Genomic DNA, 19,600 nt, shown 5'->3' with positions numbered 1-19,600 from the left:
ATATTAATGGGGCTGGCCCAAATATAAAGCAGAGAACAAGGTTCGCAATATAATTGGTGGGTGTTACCCCATTTATTACTCCACCAATAAGAGGCAACAGGACCCTGAGGTTATCATAAATGGGGGCAGTACTATAGATGATAGCCCCAAGTAACCAAATTCATATCTTCTATCCAAAGAAATTATACTTTAACCGGGATATGGAATAAAATGTGTCTGTCGGTATCAGACTACACAGGGATTGTTTGTTGTCTGTTACCATGGAGATGTATTTGACTGCATAGGAGCTGTACACACAAAACGGTAGATTATATTTTATCGAGACTTTTTGAAAAGTGGAACACAAAATTTTTGGATTATTCATTACCGGAAGAAATATCTCTGATGACCCCATGGTAAGTTTTGTGACACCTGCTTAGCAATCCTCAGGGGAGGGGCCAATGGAACTGCCAATTAGCTTTGCCAATGAAAGCAAGTCATTAAATAGCTACCTCCTGATTGGCTGAATTTGTGTGAATAGATCCCGCCCCTTCCTCTCCAGATATAATATATATCTCTGCTCCTGATGTCCTCATCAGGGAGACAGAGCGCAGCTTCAGGATTACTTTTTTCAGGCCGCAGGCATCAATTTTGGATTAACCTCCGGTAAACGCCGGATCACGGGTTTCAGTAAATAAGCTTTATTCACCGCAGATCAAATCAATTCACTCATCTGTTCTCTGGAAACTTCAGGGTCAACTGTGAAAGAAAACACTGTACCTATCCATCATCTGATGCCGAGCTGAGTCTGTCCTAGTGTTTCTTAAAGGGGTTGTCCCACAATACTCTATTCACAGCTTAAGGGTGAAGTGTCAAAGTGCTGGGGGTCTAAGTGCTTTGACCCCCAGTTATTAGGAGAATGGACCCCCAAAATCCAGGAAAGAGGTGAAAATCTTCCTCAATGTATATGGCAATGGCGCTGTGTTGGAGATCCCACTTGGCACTTACAAGGAGACCCCCATATTCCTGATCTCTGGGGGTCCCAGTGGTCAAACCCCCAAACATCTGAAAATTATCCTCCAAATGGGATTGGAATAAATTGCAAATTAGGTGAATACGAGCCGATATTGGTATTTGATATTTAAGGAGACCTTCAACACCACCCCCTTCCCCAGTGACAGATATTGGGGGTACAGCAGAACTTCCACCCCTCTCCCTATTACATACATGTGTATGAGGGGGTCACAAAGCATATCTACAGTGTATGGCCACCCTAATCTCATAATAAAGTGGCAGCGTTTTACTTTTCAGCAAGGCTGTAAAATGAAACTGTATCAATCTGGAATGTAGTTTGCTGCCCTGACATCTAGTGGTCAGGGGGAGAACTGCAATCTAAAAAAAAAAAAAAGCTGTATTCAAATTTTTAATAAACTTAATTACTTAAGGAAATTCTTGTAGTCAGACACACAAGCAGGAACCCCGACAGTCCAGGTGTGCTATGACGTTACTGCCCCAAAGTTGTCCCTATATGCCCATGAATGACTGGAACTCCATTCACTTCTATAGAGTTGCAGACGCCCCCTCTTTCTTTTAATTGGAGGACAGGAGGCATAGATAGCTAAACTTTATGGTCCGCCTAACCCCATAAAAATGTAGTAATTATGGGGGTCATTTACTAAGGGCCCGATTCGCGTTTTCCCAACGTGTTACCCGAATATTTCCGAATTGCGCGGATTTCCCCTGTATTGCCCCGGGATTTTGGCGCACGCGATCGGATTTTGGTGCTTCGGTGCTGGCATGCACGCGACGGAAATCAGGGGCGTGGCCGAACAAAAAACCTGACGGATTCGGAAAAACCGCCGCATTTAAAAAACAAAAAGTGTCGCAGAGCTTGCACTTACCTTCACTAGGAATAGGCCGGTGAACTTGAGTGCATTTCAGCGGACTTTAGCGCAGCAGCGCCACCTGGTGGACGTCGGAGGAACTACCTTAGTGAATCCCGACCGGACCCGAATCCACCGCACAGAACGCGCCGCTGGATCGCGAATGGACCGGGTAAGTAAATCTGCCCCAGTGTCTTTTGCAGCAGGATGTAAATTGAAACTGTGTCAATCCGGAATGCAGCTTGTTGCCCTGACCTCTAGTGGTCAGGATGAAAATTGACATATAATTTTTACTGAAAAAAAAGTGTTTTTCTGCAACACATTGACCCATAATTAGTTCTTTTTAGTAGAAGGAGCCCAGCCATGTTTGGTGCCCGTCGCCGGTACGAGTCTGGCGAGGCCCTTTGATGGGATCACATCAGCATATGAAGTGGGAACATAATTGCAGTCTCGGAATATAAGAAGGTCCCATTGTGCGGCTTTCTCTGTTGTGAATTTCCTCCTTTCCGGTGATAAGATACGAGACGCTCTTTGTTAATTCATCTCCAGTTAACAGCTCGGAGAGATAACAAGCAGGTTGATTGGAAAAACCTTATCTAGGTAGCGGCGCATGAAAGAAGAGAAGAAAGGGAAGGCGACATAAATAAGAGGGAAGAAAGGAGAGTGGGAGGAGGGGGATGATACACCGATAGGGGATGCCTGATTTATATTTCCAAAATATCTTAACCCCTTACGGAAAATAAACCCGACAAGTTTCGTGCTGCTCCGAAGACCCCGGAGTAGGTGGGACACGTGCTGAGCGCCAATTTCACGATGGCCGAGGTTTATGAACCTTGTGCAGGGTGTACAGGGGTCCTCCAGCTGCTTTCAGGAACCACTTGGGGCAAAGAAAAGTTGAAAGTGATCTTGTCCCACCTACCTGTACCCACAGCATGGTCCCCCAACCGGATATCACACCGCCGCTTGTGCCGCTGGTCATGTGACCAGGGAGAACTGTGCTGTTCATATCAATGTAAGACTTCCGATTTCTGTGTCCACTGATTGGCTTCAGTGGTCATGTGACATGACGCCAGAGACTTCCAATCATGTGATCCCAGACACTTCCAATCACGTGATCCCAGACACATCCAATCACATGATTCTGGCACTTCCTGTCATATGGTTCCAGATACTTCTACTCACATGACCCTAAACATTTCCAGTCACGTGACCCCAGACACTTCCAATCACATGATTCCAGACACTTCCAATCATGTGACGCTAGAAACTACCGATCACATGATCCCAGACACTTAAGGTCACACATGAGTCCGGTGCTTCCAGTCATGGGGTTCCAGACACTTCCAGTCACAGGATTCCGGAACTTCCAGTCACATGACCCCAAACATTACTACTAATGTGACTCTAGACACTTCCAGTCATGTGATCGAAGACTCTTCTGGTCACGTGACCCCAGACACATCCAGTCACATAATTCTCGCATTTCCGGTCGTGTGATTTCAGGCTCTTCCAGACACATGAGTCCGGTGCTTCCAGTCAGTGCCGGCGCCAGCACAGGGTATACCTGGGCAAGTGCCGGGGCCCAGAGCTGCTGGGGGGCCCACATAAGGGTGTACATAAGAAATCCATGGAGGTGAGGGGCGCTGTATCAAACGAATCCATAGGGTGTGAGGGGGCCTATTAAACATGACCAGGGAAACTAGGGTACAGGAGACTGATTTAGTTTCTGAATTTTTAACACAGCCACGTAAGTTTACTGCAAAGGGACCCACTGAGGCTTTGCAGCTCAGGGGCCTACTGAAACCTGGAGCCGACCCTACTTCCAGTCATGGGATTCTGATTCCAGACACTTCCAGTCACAAAGCTAAAGATTTCCAGTCACATGACCGCAGACACTTCCAGTCACATGACCGCAGACACTTCCAGTCACATGATCCCAGACACTTCCAGTCACATGACCCCAGACACTTCCAGTCACATGACCCCAGACACTTCCAGTCACATGACCCCAGACACTTCCAGTCACATGACCCCAGACACTTCCAGTCACATGACCCCAGACACTTCCAGTCACATGACCCCAGATACTTCCAGTCACATGACCCCAGACACTTCCAGTCACATGACCGCAGCCGCTTTTAGGGTTCTCAGTTTTGGGAGGAAGCTTTGTACATTTTATCTTTTTGCCTCAGCCCTTCAGGAATTTCCAGGAAAGTAAGAAAATCCCTCTAAACGCTTAAAGACCTTATTTTATTCCTCCTGTTTCTGCCATTCACCAGATTCTGATAACAAAATAGTCTTTTCTATATACAGTTCCACTACAGATCTATGTGTTTCCATGGTGACAGATAAAAACAACCCCTGTGTGTGGTTTGATCCCAAGATCATGTCAAAATACAGATGCAGGTTGTGGTCATCAGTGATTGGTGTAAGATGGTGGATAAGACGTTGCACTAGGGTATGAGGGTGTAATAACAGCGCCACTCTTGTCCATGGGAAATATTTGGTATTGCAGTTAATACCAAGCACAGACATAAGGGAGGCACTGTCTGTCTTGTGGCCTACACAACCTCACATGAAGAAGCAGATGGTGACATCTCCCATCATGGATGGTCCTCCAGTGTCTTCTTATCACCTCCAGCGCTTCATGCTGACAGCCGGAGCCCCCTCCATCTGTATCAGAGAGTAAATGAAGGTAAGTGCAGGGACACCTATGGGATGACTCTAACTCTGTCTCCAGCAGGGTCACATCATATATTCTTACTCAGCTCATAGTCCCGGGGTCAACATTCATAGCTGAATGGTGTCAGTCTGGAATCTGGATACTCAGGCAGGGTACAGCTACATCATGCATCATACATCAGGGAGAGTGGCCATCTCTATATATATAGGAGACCACCCAGAGAGTCAGGAACCCCCAGGGGCGGACTGGGAATTTAAAATGGCCCTGGAAAAAAATATAAAAGTGGCCCCATCTTATGGGCGGAGTCAAAACAAGTGGGTGTGGTCAGATAATGTGGGTGGAGTTATAACAGACAAATTGTTGGTAGATGGCCTTAATGCAAAACAAGAACATCTTTTGCTAGTAAGTGAATAGAATGTGCAAGGATTGTGACCTGTCGATCAGTAAATTATGCCTTAATTACCTTTCCCCTGTGCCATACATGTAGCATTCAGAGAAAGAATCCTATGTACAGAAATAATGCTACAATAACACATTTAGAATAACACATTCAATCCTGCCTTCTATATACAAAATAAAACTACTACAATACCTTCTCCCATGTACAAGCCAACTACTATAATACTGCCTCCTATGTACAGGAATATAACTACTATAATACTGCCCCCTATGTACAAGAATATAACTACTATAATACTGCCCTCTATGTACAAGAATATAACTACTATAATACTGCCCCCTATGTACAAGAATATAACTACTATAATACTGCTCCCTATGTACAAGAATATAACTACTATAATACTGCCCCCTATGTACAAGAATATAACTACTATAATACTGCCCCCTATGTACAAGAATATAACTACTATAATACTGCCCCTATGTACGGGAATATAACTACTATAATACTGCCCCCTATGTACAAGAATATAACTACTATAATACTACCCCCTATGTACAGGAATATAACTACTATAATACTGCCCCCTATGTACAAGAATATAACTACTATAATACTGCCCCCTATGTACAGGAATATAACTACTATAATACTGCTCCCCATGTACAAGAATATAACTACTATAATACTGCCCCCTATGTACAAGAATATAACTACTATAATACTGCCCCCTATGTACGGGAATATAACTACTATAATACTGCCCCCTATGTACAAGAATATAACTACTATAATACTGCCCCCTATGTACAAGAATATAACTACTATAATACTGCCCCCTATGTACAAGAATATAACTACTATAATACTGCTCCCTATGTACAAGAATATAACTACTATAATACTGCCCCCTATGTACAAGAATATAACTACTATAATACTGCCCCCTATGTACAAGAATATAACTACTATAATACTGCCCCCTATGTACAAGAATATAACTACTATAATACTGCCCCCTATGTACAAGAATATAACTACTATAATACTGCCCCCTATGTACAAGAATATAACTTCTATAATACTGCCCCCTATGTACAAGAATATAACTACTATAATACTGCCTCTATGTACAGGAATATAACTACTATAATACTGCCCCCTATGTACAAGAATATAACTACTATAATACTGCTCCCTATGTACAAGAATATAACTACTATAATACTGCCCCCTATGTACAAGAATATAACTACTATAATACTGCCCCTATGTACAAGAATATAACTACTATAATACTGCCCCTATGTACAAGAATATAACTACTATAATACTGCCCCCTATGTACAAGAATATAACTACTATAATACTGCCCCTATGTACAAGAATATAACTACTATAATACTGCCCCCTATGTACAAGAATATAACTACTATAATACTGCCCCCTATGTACAAGAATATAACTACTATAATACTGCCTCTATGTACAGGAATATAACTACTATAATACTGCCCCCTATGTACAAGAATATAACTACTATAATACTGCTCCCTATGTACAAGAATATAACTACTATAATACTGCCCCCTATGTACAAGAATATAACTACTATAATACTGCCCCCTATGTACAGGAATATAACTACTATAATACTGCCCCCTATGTACAGGAATATAACTACTATAATACTGCTCCCTATGTACAAGAATATAACTACTATAATACTGCCCCCTATGTACAAGAATATAACTACTATAATACTGCCCCCTATGTACAAGAATATAACTACTATAATACTGCCCCCTATGTACAAGAATATAACTACTATAATACTGCCCCCTATGTACAAGAATATAACTTCTATTATACTGCCCCCTATGTACAAGAATATAACTACTATAATACTGCCTCTATGTACAGGAATATAACTACTATAATACTGCCCCCTATGTACAAGAATATAACTACTATAATACTGCCCCCTATGTACAAGACTATAACTACTATAATACTGCCCCCTATGTACAAGAATATAACTACTATAATACTGCCCCCTATGTACAGGAATATAACTACTATAATACTGCCCCCTATGTACAAGAATATAACTACTATAATACTGCTCCCTATGTACAGGAATATAACTACTATAATACTGCCCCCTATGTACAAGAATATAACTACTATAATACTGCCCCCTATGTACAGGAATATAACTACTATAATACTGCCCCCTATGTACAGGAATATAACTACTATAATACTGCTCCCTATGTACAAGAATATAACTACTATAATACTGCCCCCTATGTACAAGAATATAACTACTATAATACTGCCCCCTATGTACAAGAATATAACTACTATAATACTGCCCCCTATGTACAAGAATATAACTACTATAATACTGCCCCCTATGTACAAGAATATAACTTCTATAATACTGCCCCCTATGTACAAGAATATAACTACTATAATACTGCCTCTATGTACAGGAATATAACTACTATAATACTGCCCCCTATGTACAAGAATATAACTACTATAATACTGCCCCCTATGTACAAGAATATAACTACTATAATACTGCCCCCTATGTACAAGACTATAACTACTATAATACTGCCCCCTATGTACAAGAATATAACTACTATAATACTGCCCCCTATGTACAGGAATATAACTACTATAATACTGCCCCCTATGTACAAGAATATAACTACTATAATACTGCCCCCTATGTACAAGAATATAACTACTATAATACTGCCCCCTATGTACAAGAATATAACTACTATAATACTGCCCCCTATGTACAAGACTATAACTACTATAATACTGCCCCCTATGTACAAGAATATAACTACTATAATACTGCCCCCTATGTACAGGAATATAACTACTATAATACTGCCCCCTATGTACAAGAATATAACTACTATAATACTGCCCCCTATGTACAAGAATATAACTACTATAATACTGCCCCCTATGTACAAGAATATAACTACTATAATACTGCCCCCTATGTACAGGAATATAACTACTATAATACTGCCCTCTATGTACAGGAATATAACTACTATAATACTACCCCCTATGTACAAGAATATAACTACTATAATACTGCCCCCTATGTACAGGAATATAACTGCTATAATACTGCCCCCTATGTACAGGAATATAACTACTATAATACTGCCCCCTATGTACAAGAATATAACTACTATAATACTGCATCCTATGTACAAGAATATAACTACTATAATACTGCCCCCTATGTACAGGAATATAACTGCTATAATACTGCCCCCTATGTACAGGAATATAACTACTATAATACTGCCCCCTATGTACAAGAATATAACTACTATAATACTGCCCCCTATGTACAAGAATATAACTACTATAATACTGCCCCCTATGTACAAGAATATAACTACTATAATACTGCATCCTATGTACAAGAATATAACTACTATAATACTGCCCCCTATGTACAGGAATATAACTACTATAATACTGCCCCTATGTACAAGAATATAACTACTATAATACTGCCCCCTATGTACAAGAATATAACTACTATAATACTGCCCCCTATGTACAAGAATATAACTACTATAATACTGCCCCCTATGTACAGGAATATAACTACTATAATACTGCCCCTATGTACAAGAATATAACTACTATAATACTGCCCCCTATGTACAAGAATATAACTACTATAATACTGCCCCTATGTACAAGAATATAACTACTATAATACTGCATCCTATGTACAGGAATATAACTGCTATAATACTGCCCCCTATGTACAGGAATATAACTACTATAATACTGCCCCTATGTACAAGAATATAACTACTATAATACTGCCCCCTATGTACAAGAATATAACTTCTATAATACTGCCCCCTATGTACAAGAATATAACTACTATAATACTGCCTCTATGTACAGGAATATAACTACTATAATACTGCCCCCTATGTACAAGAATATAACTACTATAATACTGCCCCCTATGTACAAGACTATAACTACTATAATACTGCCCCCTATGTACAAGAATATAACTACTATAATACTGCCCCCTATGTACAGGAATATAACTACTATAATACTGCCCCCTATGTACAAGAATATAACTACTATAATACTGCCCCCTATGTACAAGAATATAACTACTATAATACTGCCCCCTATGTACAAGAATATAACTACTATAATACTGCCCCCTATGTACAGGAATATAACTACTATAATACTGCCCTCTATGTACAGGAATATAACTACTATAATACTACCCCCTATGTACAAGAATATAACTACTATAATACTGCCCCCTATGTACAGGAATATAACTGCTATAATACTGCCCCCTATGTACAGGAATATAACTACTATAATACTGCCCCCTATGTACAAGAATATAACTACTATAATACTGCCCCCTATGTACAAGAATATAACTACTATAATACTGCATCCTATGTACAAGAATATAACTACTATAATACTGCCCCCTATGTACAGGAATATAACTGCTATAATACTGCCCCCTATGTACAGGAATATAACTACTATAATACTGCCCCCTATGTACAAGAATATAACTACTATAATACTGCCCCCTATGTACAAGAATATAACTACTATAATACTGCCCCCTATGTACAAGAATATAACTACTATAATACTGCATCCTATGTACAAGAATATAACTACTATAATACTGCCCCCTATGTACAGGAATATAACTACTATAATACTGCCCCTATGTACAAGAATATAACTACTATAATACTGCCCCCTATGTACAAGAATATAACTACTATAATACTGCCCCCTATGTACAAGAATATAACTACTATAATACTGCCCCCTATGTACAGGAATATAACTACTATAATACTGCCCCTATGTACAAGAATATAACTACTATAATACTACCCCCTATGTACAGGAATATAACTACTATAATACTGCCCCCTATGTACAAGAATATAACTACTATAATACTGCCCCCTATGTACAGGAATATAACTACTATAATACTGCTCCCCATGTACAAGAATATAACTACTATAATACTGCCCCCTATGTACAAGAATATAACTACTATAATACTGCCCCCTATGTACGGGAATATAACTACTATAATACTGCCCCCTATGTACAAGAATATAACTACTATAATACTGCCCCCTATGTACGGGAATATAACTACTATAATACTGCCCCCTATGTACAAGAATATAACTACTATAATACTGCCCCCTATGTACAAGAATATAACTACTATAATACTGCCCCCTATGTACAAGAATATAACTACTATAATACTGCTCCCTATGTACAAGAATATAACTACTATAATACTGCCCCCTATGTACAAGAATATAACTACTATAATACTGCCCCCTATGTACAAGAATATAACTACTATAATACTGCCCCCTATGTACAAGAATATAACTACTATAATACTGCCCCCCTATGTACAAGAATATAACTACTATAATACTGCCCCCTATGTACAAGAATATAACTTCTATAATACTGCCCCCTATGTACAAGAATATAACTACTATAATACTGCCTCTATGTACAGGAATATAACTACTATAATACTGCCCCCTATGTACAAGAATATAACTACTATAATACTGCTCCCTATGTACAAGAATATAACTACTATAATACTGCCCCCTATGTACAAGAATATAACTACTATAATACTGCCCCTATGTACAAGAATATAACTACTATAATACTGCCCCTATGTACAAGAATATAACTACTATAATACTGCCCCCTATGTACAAGAATATAACTACTATAATACTGCCCCTATGTACAAGAATATAACTACTATAATACTGCCCCCTATGTACAAGAATATAACTACTATAATACTGCCCCCTATGTACAAGAATATAACTACTATAATACTGCCTCTATGTACAGGAATATAACTACTATAATACTGCCCCCTATGTACAAGAATATAACTACTATAATACTGCTCCCTATGTACAAGAATATAACTACTATAATACTGCCCCCTATGTACAAGAATATAACTACTATAATACTGCCCCCTATGTACAGGAATATAACTACTATAATACTGCCCCCTATGTACAGGAATATAACTACTATAATACTGCTCCCTATGTACAAGAATATAACTACTATAATACTGCCCCCTATGTACAAGAATATAACTACTATAATACTGCCCCCTATGTACAAGAATATAACTACTATAATACTGCCCCCTATGTACAAGAATATAACTACTATAATACTGCCCCCTATGTACAAGAATATAACTTCTATAATACTGCCCCCTATGTACAAGAATATAACTACTATAATACTGCCTCTATGTACAGGAATATAACTACTATAATACTGCCCCCTATGTACAAGAATATAACTACTATAATACTGCCCCCTATGTACAAGACTATAACTACTATAATACTGCCCCCTATGTACAAGAATATAACTACTATAATACTGCCCCCTATGTACAGGAATATAACTACTATAATACTGCCCCCTATGTACAAGAATATAACTACTATAATACTGCTCCCTATGTACAGGAATATAACTACTATAATACTGCCCCCTATGTACAAGAATATAACTACTATAATACTGCCCCCTATGTACAGGAATATAACTACTATAATACTGCCCCCTATGTACAGGAATATAACTACTATAATACTGCTCCCTATGTACAAGAATATAACTACTATAATACTGCCCCCTATGTACAAGAATATAACTACTATAATACTGCCCCCTATGTACAAGAATATAACTACTATAATACTGCCCCCTATGTACAAGAATATAACTACTATAATACTGCCCCCTATGTACAAGAATATAACTTCTATAATACTGCCCCCTATGTACAAGAATATAACTACTATAATACTGCCTCTATGTACAGGAATATAACTACTATAATACTGCCCCCTATGTACAAGAATATAACTACTATAATACTGCCCCCTATGTACAAGAATATAACTACTATAATACTGCCCCCTATGTACAAGACTATAACTACTATAATACTGCCCCCTATGTACAAGAATATAACTACTATAATACTGCCCCCTATGTACAGGAATATAACTACTATAATACTGCCCCCTATGTACAAGAATATAACTACTATAATACTGCCCCCTATGTACAAGAATATAACTACTATAATACTGCCCCCTATGTACAAGAATATAACTACTATAATACTGCCCCCTATGTACAGGAATATAACTACTATAATACTGCCCTCTATGTACAGGAATATAACTACTATAATACTACCCCCTATGTACAAGAATATAACTACTATAATACTGCCCCCTATGTACAGGAATATAACTGCTATAATACTGCCCCCTATGTACAGGAATATAACTACTATAATACTGCCCCCTATGTACAAGAATATAACTACTATAATACTGCATCCTATGTACAAGAATATAACTACTATAATACTGCCCCCTATGTACAGGAATATAACTGCTATAATACTGCCCCCTATGTACAGGAATATAACTACTATAATACTGCCCCCTATGTACAAGAATATAACTACTATAATACTGCCCCCTATGTACAAGAATATAACTACTATAATACTGCCCCCTATGTACAAGAATATAACTACTATAATACTGCATCCTATGTACAAGAATATAACTACTATAATACTGCCCCCTATGTACAGGAATATAACTACTATAATACTGCCCCTATGTACAAGAATATAACTACTATAATACTGCCCCCTATGTACAAGAATATAACTACTATAATACTGCCCCCTATGTACAAGAATATAACTACTATAATACTGCCCCCTATGTACAGGAATATAACTACTATAATACTGCCCCTATGTACAAGAATATAACTACTATAATACTGCCCCCTATGTACAAGAATATAACTACTATAATACTGCCCCCTATGTACAAGAATATAACTACTATAATACTGCCCCCTATGTACAAGAATATAACTACTATAATACTGCCCCTATGTACAAGAATATAACTACTATAATACTGCATCCTATGTACAGGAATATAACTGCTATAATACTGCCCCCTATGTACAGGAATATAACTACTATAATACTGCCCCTATGTACAAGAATATAACTACTATAATACTGCCCCCTATGTACAAGAATATAACTTCTATAATACTGCCCCCTATGTACAAGAATATAACTACTATAATACTGCCTCTATGTACAGGAATATAACTACTATAATACTGCCCCCTATGTACAAGAATATAACTACTATAATACTGCCCCCTATGTACAAGACTATAACTACTATAATACTGCCCCCTATGTACAAGAATATAACTACTATAATACTGCCCCCTATGTACAGGAATATAACTACTATAATACTGCCCCCTATGTACAAGAATATAACTACTATAATACTGCCCCCTATGTACAAGAATATAACTACTATAATACTGCCCCCTATGTACAAGAATATAACTACTATAATACTGCCCCCTATGTACAGGAATATAACTACTATAATACTGCCCTCTATGTACAGGAATATAACTACTATAATACTACCCCCTATGTACAAGAATATAACTACTATAATACTGCCCCCTATGTACAGGAATATAACTGCTATAATACTGCCCCCTATGTACAGGAATATAACTACTATAATACTGCCCCCTATGTACAAGAATATAACTACTATAATACTGCCCCCTATGTACAAGAATATAACTACTATAATACTGCATCCTATGTACAAGAATATAACTACTATAATACTGCCCCCTATGTACAGGAATATAACTGCTATAATACTGCCCCCTATGTACAGGAATATAACTACTATAATACTGCCCCCTATGTACAAGAATATAACTACTATAATACTGCCCCCTATGTACAAGAATATAACTACTATAATACTGCCCCCTATGTACAAGAATATAACTACTATAATACTGCATCCTATGTACAAGAATATAACTACTATAATACTGCCCCCTATGTACAGGAATATAACTACTATAATACTGCCCCTATGTACAAGAATATAACTACTATAATACTGCCCCCTATGTACAAGAATATAACTACTATAATACTGCCCCCTATGTACAAGAATATAACTACTATAATACTGCCCCCTATGTACAGGAATATAACTACTATAATACTGCCCCTATGTACAAGAATATAACTACTATAATACTGCCCCCTATGTACAAGAATATAACTACTATAATACTGCCCCCTATGTACAAGAATATAACTACTATAATACTGCCCCCTATGTACAAGAATATAACTACTATAATACTGCCCCTATGTACAAGAATATAACTACTATAATACTGCATCCTATGTACAGGAATATAACTGCTATAATACTGCCCCCTATGTACAGGAATATAACTACTATAATACTGCCCCTATGTACAAGAATATAACTACTATAATACTGCCCCCTATGTACAAGAATATAACTTCTATAATACTGCCCCCTATGTACAAGAATATAACTACTATAATACTGCCTCTATGTACAGGAATATAACTACTATAATACTGCCCCCTATGTACAAGAATATAACTACTATAATACTGCCCCCTATGTACAAGACTATAACTACTATAATACTGCCCCCTATGTACAAGAATATAACTACTATAATACTGCCCCCTATGTACAGGAATATAACTACTATAATACTGCCCCCTATGTACAAGAATATAACTACTATAATACTGCCCCCTATGTACAAGAATATAACTACTATAATACTGCCCCCTATGTACAAGAATATAACTACTATAATACTGCCCCCTATGTACAGGAATATAACTACTATAATACTGCCCTCTATGTACAGGAATATAACTACTATAATACTACCCCCTATGTACAAGAATATAACTACTATAATACTGCCCCCTATGTACAGGAATATAACTGCTATAATACTGCCCCCTATGTACAGGAATATAACTACTATAATACTGCCCCCTATGTACAAGAATATAACTACTATAATACTGCCCCCTATGTACAAGAATATAACTACTATAATACTGCATCCTATGTACAAGAATATAACTACTATAATACTGCCCCCTATGTACAGGAATATAACTGCTATAATACTGCCCCCTATGTACAGGAATATAACTACTATAATACTGCCCCCTATGTACAAGAATATAACTACTATAATACTGCCCCCTATGTACAAGAATATAACTACTATAATACTGCCCCCTATGTACAAGAATATAACTACTATAATACTGCATCCTATGTACAAGAATATAACTACTATAATACTGCCCCCTATGTACAGGAATATAACTACTATAATACTGCCCCTATGTACAAGAATATAACTACTATAATACTGCCCCCTATGTACAAGAATATAACTACTATAATACTGCCCCCTATGTACAAGAATATAACTACTATAATACTGCCCCCTATGTACAGGAATATAACTACTATAATACTGCCCCTATGTACAAGAATATAACTACTATAATACTGCCCCCTATGTACAAGAATATAACTACTATAATACTGCCCCCTATGTACAAGAATATAACTACTATAATACTGCCCCCTATGTACAAGAATATAACTACTATAATACTGCCTCCTATGTACAGGAATATAACTGCTATAATACTGCCCCCTATGTACAGGAATATAACTACTATAATACTGCCCCCTATGTACAGGAATATAACTACTATAATACTGCCCCCTATGTACAGGAATATAACTACTATAATACTACATATATACACAGAAGCGAACATGAAAAAAATCAGTATGTATCATATACAGCTACAGAAAACACATGAGATCCTCACCTATTGCATCCAGTGACATCAGGTGACGTGTCTTCGGATTGGACTCGTTCCTCATCTTCTCCATTAGTTCCACCATCACCTTGTCTCTTCCTCCAGGTACACAGCTTTCCTGCAGAGTTTACCACACAGACGTCTTATGTTCTGCACTTTCTCATTGTCCCTTCTTCTGCTACCACCAATACTGTGCCCCAAATACTGTAATAGAGCCCCCTGAAATATTAGTACCACACAAATAGTGCCCCATAATGTAACTGTAATGGGAAGGGTAATTTATTTCTTCTTTCTCTCCTTTAACCCCCCCCCCCCCACCACCACCACCACCATCACCGACCCAACCCAGTATTGATAGAGCTCCTACTATGACCCAGGCATAAAAATAATGGCCCCAGCCTACCCCAGACATAGAATTAATAGCCCCAGCCTGCCCCAGTCATATAATTAATGCCCCCTGCCAGCCCCAGATATATAATTAATGCCCCCCTGCCAGCCCTAGATATAGAATAATGCCCCCCCCCGCCCCAGACATATAATTAATGCCCCCCCTGCCAGCCCCAGATATATAATTAATGCCCCCCTGCCAGCTCTATAGAATAATGCCCCCCCCCCGCCCCAGACATATAATTAATGCCCCGCTGCCAGCTCTAGATATAGAATAATGCCCCCCCCCGCCCCAGACATATAATTTATGCCCCCCTGCCAGCTCTAGATATAGAATAATGCCCCCCCCCCCGCCCCAGACATATAATTAATGCCCCCCTGCCAGCCCTAGATATAGAATAATGCCCCCCCCCCGTCCCAGACATATAATTAATGCCCCCCTGCCAGCCCTAGATATAGAATAATGCCCCCCCCCCGCCCCAGACATATAATTTATGCCCACTGCCAGCCCCATATATACAATAATACCCCCCACCCCAGACATATAATTTATGCCCACTGCCAGCCCCATTTATACTATAATACCCCCCACCCCAGACATATAATTTATGCCCACTGCCAACCCCATATATACAATAATACCCCCCCAGACATATAATTTATGCCCACTGCCAGCCCCATATATACAATAATACCCCCCCAGACATATAATTTATGCCCACTGCCAGCCCCATATATACAATAATACCCCCCACCCCAGACATATAATTTATGCCCACTGCCAGCCCCATATATACTATAATCCCCCCCACCCCAGACATATAAGTTATGCCCCCTGCCAGCCTCATATATATAATAAGCCCCCCCCCCGACATATAATTTATGCCCCCTGCCAGCCTCATATATATAATAAGCCCCCCACCCCAGACATATAATTTATGCCCCCTGCCAGCCTCATATATATAATAAGCCCCCCCCCGACATATAATTTATGCCCCCTGCCAGCCTCATATATATAATAAGCCCCCCACCCCAGACATATAATTTATGCCCCCTGCCAGCCTCATATATATAATAAGCCCCCCCCCCCAACATATAATTTATGCCCCCTGCCAGCCTCATATATATAATAAGCCCCCCCCCCAACATATAATTTATGCCCACTGCCATTCCCAAATATAGAATAATGCAGCCCCCCACCCTAGACATAAAATTAATGCCCCCCGTTCTGTCATTTAAAAAGAAAAAACATCATACTCACCCCTTTGGTGCAGTTTCTTCCCGTCTTCCTCGGTCTTCGGTGGCTTGGTGTAGAGGCGCGGGATAGTGACGTCACTGCTCCGCGCCTCCACACCAAGCCGCGGAGCTACACGGAGGCAGGCGACAGCTGACATGGTAAGTGCCAGCCTCCTCCACGCTACACAGGTCGCGCAATGACGTCGATTGCGCGACCTGTGTAGCTGGGTTTATACACAGACGCAGAAGCAGCGGTGCTGCGCTGCGTCTGTGTACTAATCAATAGTAACTGCATCGTACGATGGTACGATGCAGGTACTATAGATTATGTGAAAAGTTTTAGCGAGTGCGGATCGGACCGGCCCAGGACCGACCGGCACACCGGGAAAATTCCCGGTGGGTACAATGGCCAGTCCGCCCCTGGGAACCCCCATAACAAGACCTCCCCTCTCTGCATCCTAGGACATCTATGGAGACTTCTCCTACGGCCCCCATGTCTGTCCCGACCCGGACAAATCCCATTTTTACTATATACATTCTACAGTTTGTTTAGAGACCCCCATCCTATCTCTATGCACATATGTGGACTCTAATCATCTACACAAGGTGCATCATAACATACCCCCGGATTATCGGATCAGAACACATATCGCTGTGGCAGCTCAGCCGGGACAATACCGCAGCGAGCGAGGCGTAAAATATTCATTAAAAATCTAAAAAAAAGTAAAGTTACTCCATCAGCGAAGCGCAAATCTGGGGGGGGGGAGATATCTCCCCCTCATCTCCGTCCTTTATATGAAGTCTAAACGCCCCCCCCCCCCCCCCCCTATTTATCTTAATCCCTCCGATATCTCCCTCCGGAAGCCCCTATAATAGCCAAGGAAAATTAGATTTTTTTTTTTTTCTCATATCCTGGACCTGAATGCAGAATTTTTTTTTTTATTATTATTATGATAATTATAATATTTTTATTATTATTATTTTTTTATGTATTATGTTTCTTTTATTATATGGAAATTATTTTTTGTCCATTTTTTTTTTTTATGTATAAATAAAGTCTCGTCTTTCTTTTCGAATTTCCATAAGAAAAGAGTCTCCGGAGGACGGAGAAAAATTGCCTCGGACTTGGCGGATACGGGGAGATATTGGAATGGGAGAGATTTGTATAGCGCTGGAGTGGGGGGGGGAGCGGGGGAGGGGGTCTTGTATATCGGGACTTATTTGCAGCCAGTTAAAGGGGATGTAGGATGAAAGGAAGGTGCGACTGTCAGCAAGTAGGGTTTAGGTTACGGATTATCTGGGCGCCACGTACGTGTAGCGCTATTTATACACGTGAGATACAAGACGGATACAATGTATCACATACGAAGGGGATAAGAGGCGAGAGGAGCGCGGACACAATGTGACCTGGGGATTTATTTTTTAATGGAGCATTAACGGCGATTCATCATACGGAGCCGCGCCACTTCTATCGTGTATGACCTACATATTGTGTATTATCTGTATTTTCTACCACTCAGGGTCCCAGGTTTCTTTCACCCACTCCTCTATTCCCAGTGATGTAGAAAAAAACGGATATACAAACCGGAACTAGAGAACAGAATCTTTCAGAACCTTTCACAGGACCACCAGGGATCATAAGGTTCCCACTAGACCAGCAGGAATGATAAAACTACCATAAAAACATAAGGGTCTCTCTAGACCACTGGAGATGATAAAATCACTTGTAGACCATTAGGGAGTATAAAGGCTTCATTAGTCCCCACTAGACCTCCAGGGATTATAATACTTCCAATCGACCACTAGGGATTAGAAAGTCTCCACTAGACCCCCAGTGATTATAAAATGCCCATCTAGACAAAGGTTTCCACTAGACCAAAGTTTTAGAATTACAATATTGTTGATCCACTAGACCACCAGGGATGATGAAATCCATAGTAGAGATTGTGAGGTTCCTTGTAGACCATCAGGGACTATAAAATCCATAGTAGACCAGTAGGGATTATGAAGAATTATAAAGTCCTCACTATGTTACCAGATAGAAGAAGATATATATGGGTCCATCTAGATCACCAAAG

The 19,600-nt window shown here is 39.2% G+C and overlaps 1 long non-coding RNA gene across 1 annotated transcript; it reads right to left on the bottom strand.

The window, feature by feature from the left end:
- Positions 1-4,164: 4,164 nt before the first annotated feature.
- Positions 4,165-17,737, bottom strand: LOC140128855 (uncharacterized). Its single transcript, XR_011855159.1, has 3 exons — positions 17,548-17,737; positions 15,909-16,017; positions 4,165-4,535 (listed from the first exon to the last, which is right to left on the bottom strand). It is a non-coding gene; the product is annotated as an uncharacterized lncRNA (long non-coding RNA).
- Between the last annotated feature and the right edge of the window lie 1,863 nt (positions 17,738-19,600).

Source organism: Engystomops pustulosus, chromosome 4 (genome assembly GCF_040894005.1).
Source record: "Engystomops pustulosus chromosome 4, aEngPut4.maternal, whole genome shotgun sequence".
In the NCBI taxonomy this organism is placed as follows: Eukaryota; Metazoa; Chordata; class Amphibia; order Anura; family Leptodactylidae; genus Engystomops; species Engystomops pustulosus.
This window is presented reverse-complemented; position numbering and strand designations above follow the sequence as displayed.